This window comes from Haemaphysalis longicornis, unplaced genomic scaffold, assembly GCF_048455015.1.
Source record: "Haemaphysalis longicornis isolate Haplotype H1 unplaced genomic scaffold, Haemaphysalis longicornis Haplotype H1 scaffold_10, whole genome shotgun sequence".
Lineage (NCBI taxonomy): Eukaryota > Metazoa > Arthropoda > Arachnida > Ixodida > Ixodidae > Haemaphysalis > Haemaphysalis longicornis.
The window spans coordinates 9926645-9930720 of record NW_027526204.1 but is presented as its reverse complement, the minus strand read 5'-3'; the positions used below and the strand labels follow the sequence as shown (position 1 = coordinate 9930720).

The 4076-nt window shown below is 48.7% G+C and overlaps 1 long non-coding RNA gene across 1 annotated transcript; it reads left to right on the top strand.

Moving 5' to 3' along the window:
• The first annotated feature begins 441 nt into the window (after positions 1-441).
• On the top strand, positions 442-3527 carry LOC144158167 (uncharacterized). The gene is made up of 2 exons (XR_013319960.1): positions 442-735; positions 2587-3527. It is a non-coding gene; the product is annotated as an uncharacterized LOC144158167 (long non-coding RNA).
• The last annotated feature ends 549 nt before the right edge of the window (positions 3528-4076 follow it).

The following is a 4076-nucleotide window of genomic DNA, read 5'->3' as shown; positions in this document are numbered from 1 at the left end:
ACGCGTGCTCGCATCGAATAGAGAAACTAGGTTTTGAGAATTAAAGGTATAATTATTGAGAAAAGTGAGGTTACAGTGGATCAGGACAGAAGAGCACGGGGAGAAAACGGCTCACGCGGTGCGCAGGCGTGGGGCGACTCTCCTCGGCGAACAGCACACACACGTGACACGCCCCAGGCAAGACTCCAAAGCTCTCACTCGTTGGTATAAACATCCGGCCGCGTTCGCTGCGACGGTGGCGGTTTCAGGTGTTTCGTGCTCCGGGCTTGGCCCCTCGGCAGGCTGCCGGTGTCTGTTTTCGTTTTCGCCTTCTCGGCGCCAGCATTCTCGGCGCGAGAATTATCCGAAGCTTCGGAGACGGCTTGCTCAACATGGGAAGTTTGACCTGCCCTTATCGTCATACTTGCTGGAACGCAGTGTGACGCGTGCTCGCTAACTGCTTGCATGCCTGTGCGTCAGCGTTAGATCACGAACACGTAAGCAAGCCGTATATTAGTTCGTTCGTGCGTGCCTGCATGCGTGGAACTAGTTTTCATTTCGGACGGACATCACAGCTGCGGCGGCGCAGAGGCCGATACCGGAACTATATGCACTGTGTAGCAATGCGCGCGCAAGCCGCCGGACCAGCCGGTGTGCAGTCGCTGCCTTTGCAGGCTTCGCGCCTTAAGCTTGGGATATTGGAATGACGACCATGGATTTATCTACCGGACGAAGAAATGCTGGCTGGAAGTGGAGGTAAGCCATTAGTTAACCTGGTATTCTTATCTTGTGTATTTAGCGAAGGAGAGTTGCTCTCTAGCTTCGGTCCGCGGAAGCGGCTAACCCTAATGTTTTCGTCACTCATTTTGACCGTTGCTTAGATTTGAAGGGCGGCTTTTGTACCCGTGTGCCAACAGCGTCGAGTCTTGCACCGTTTCAATCCCTTTGATTCGTGAAGTGTTGGTATCCTAGCCGAATGTTTTCGCAGGTAAGAAGCACGGTCGCGCGAGTAGTCGCAGCGCTACCCTGTATTCGTAACTCGGCGGCTAGGGTTAGAGTGGCTGCCGTGCAGTAGCTGTGGCTACCTGCGCGGCTCCAAAGAATTTCGTACAGCAGGCTGAGTGATAGGAGCGCGTCTAGCGCGTAGAAGTCACTAAAGTTACAATGATTTTAGTTACCGCCGCGCGTACTGCAGCAGACTGAAATCCTGTCCAGACAGGTTTTTTGCGTTTTGATTTGTACTCTTAGCTCGGCGGCTAGGGTTGGAGTGGCTGCCGTGCAGTAGCTGTGGCTACCTGCGCGACTCCAAAGAATTTCGTACAGTAGACTGAGTGATAGGAGCGCGTCTAGCGTGTAGAAGTCACTAAAGTTACAATGATTTTAGTTACCGCCGCGCGTACTGCAGCAGACTGAAATCCTGTCCAGACAGGTTTTTTGCGTTTTGATTTGTACTCTTAGCTCGGCGGCTAGGGTTAGAGTGGCTGCCGTGCAGTAGCTGTGGCGACCTGCGCGGCTCCAAAGAATTTCGTCCAATAGGCTGAGTGATAGTAGCGCGTCTAGCGCGTGGCAGTCACTAAAATTACAATAATTTTAGTGACCGCCGCGCGTACAGCAGCAGACTGAAATGCTGTCCTGACAGGGTTTAGGTTTTTTGCGTTTTGATTGAGGGCAGGATGGCCGGAGATGGGACTGTTAAGGGGTAACTACATGCGTCTAAGCCGATGAGCGACGCGAGAAAACTCACTCATTGGGTTCGGCAAACAGGTATTGTAGGCGACACAGACAAAATTTTTTTTACACAGGCCGCTGACGGCGGCAACTGCGGCAGGCGACGGGCCGTCGCCGTCGCGGGCTTATACCGGCCAGAAGCAGCCCACGAGCGAGCGGCAGCAACGACGACGAATGGCATTGGCAGGAATGCATTATTTTTTTTTCCGTTTGTCGCTGTCGCCCATAGTGTTTGTTGTACCCATTACGGTACTTTTTTCGCGTCGGTTGTCGCCGTCGCTGCGTGTGGTTTAATGTTCGAGCGTTCTGATCGTTCAATAACGAGCCTATTGGTTCTCATCAGGTGTTGCGATCTGCAGCGTGCATGCAACGAAGCGTACTCGAGAATGAAAAAAACAGTAGCTATATGCGCCATAGCAACTTTTACACGCTGTACTTGTGAACGTATAATGGGCCGTACGTTGCAGTCGGCTGAGGGCAAAATCCTATGCAAATTAATCAGGGATTATAACGTTACAAAAAGAGTTCTCTTTACTTAAATTTTGTTAAATGTTTTTATACCGGGAACGATAGCGGGGTAAACAATAGAAGCTACGGACACGTAAGCACTAATGGGTTTGGGGCGCATTGCGTAGGTAGACAGCTGTAGGGCGCGCTGTCTGACATGACATTGACCAAGTGGCACAATAAGCGTGGCTGCATCCAAGGTCACCGCACATTCGCATGTAGACTTGTGACTGCGCCAAGCAGTATTGCATTCCAATACGGGTTCAATGCGTTCACTCGGCGCAAAAACTAATCTATCACGTCGTCAAACTCGTCAATTTTTTTTTCATTGTTGAACTTATCTTTGCTGTCCCCCTCTTTCTTCCTATGCAGGAACCACGGGAAGACGGTACTAGCCCGAAGATTTTTTTTTTCCTGAGAGAGATCGAGATCCCCGAGGCGTCAGCAGGAGTGGCCGTCGCATTCAAGACACTTCTGCTCACATCCTTGGACATCGTGGATGAGTTCCCATTGCTGCTGTCTGTGTTTTCAAAGGGGAAGCGCACCTTCTTGCTTCTGTAGACGTTACTTCGGCTCAAGCACGGTGCCCTGGTCGGTACTGTTCTGAAGGCCGCCACCAACATTATGAAGCATTCAGCTAGAACGTGTTTGTTTTTAATAGCAAGTTATGCCTTTTTTAAATCTTACTAGCGCATCCTCATTTGAGAACCACCCGCCTAAAAAACCCAGTGGGAATGTTTCCGGTGGTTTCCTATTGTCCCACCAACATATATCTGTTGCAAAGTTCCCGTGTCAGTGGCTTTGTAGCTTTGTGTTGATTGCACCTTGTAATGCGCTAATAGTAATCCACGCTGAATAGTTTTAGTCCAAGATTTTTGTTTCGCAAAATTTATTTGTAAATGTTTTTGATGTGTCCTAAATAAGAGCTGGCTTTCCAGTCCATGTGAAGCACTCACTGATGTACTAAGGCCACTTTGTTTTATGTTAATACTGTTAACTATTTTCCCACTGCTGTATTTCTACTGACGTTTTCGTGCTAATGCCAGTACCTTTTTATTTGTGGGTGTTAATGTCATTTTTATTGTCTTAATTTAATGTTTGTATTTCAGTGTTATCAATTGCTTTGCTGCATTTTTATTTGTGAATTTTTCTTGGATGTATCCTAAATAGGCGTTACGTCTCCTGTGTGCATGTGGAGTAAGAACCGTTTTTATGCTGTGATATTTTAATTCAAAATGAATTGCTTTTTGTGTGAAATTGCACAATGAACCGATTGTTGTGGTATTTTTTTGAAAAATAAAGTCTGACCTTGTTTTTTCTTTTCCATGTTTCAAAATGGCTTGTCCTGTTTTGTTTGCTTGTAACTGCCTATAGTACCATCGTGGGGATGGGGGAGGGGGGGGGGGGCTAGTAGCAGGCGGAGCGAAAACACGCTGTCTCGCGGGGAATAACAGAACGCTCTTGAGGCGTAACGAGATGCTTTACAAGAGAGAGTAGTAGTACCCGTCTGCAGTATCCGGGAACGCCGAAACCAATACAGCTTATTCACTCCTAAAGGGAGTGACGGAACGCTGCCTTGTACATGGCATAGCAATTCCCACACAGGGTTCAAGTACTCCGCTTCGACAGCAGCAAGTAAATCCCACGAGGAGTGTTTCGCCTCTCGTTTGGCCGCCACGCGCTACTCCTCGGAAGAGTCGCCCAATGCTGCCAAAGAGAGTGAAATATGGGACAAAAGTTTTTACTCCTAGACAGAGTGCCCAGCACTCCTCGTCTTCTTAGAGTGTATGTTACAGAAGGTGCTTGTGGTTCCGGCGGCGAAATGTAAGTGTCGGTAAGTATTTGCGGCCACGTATGGTCGT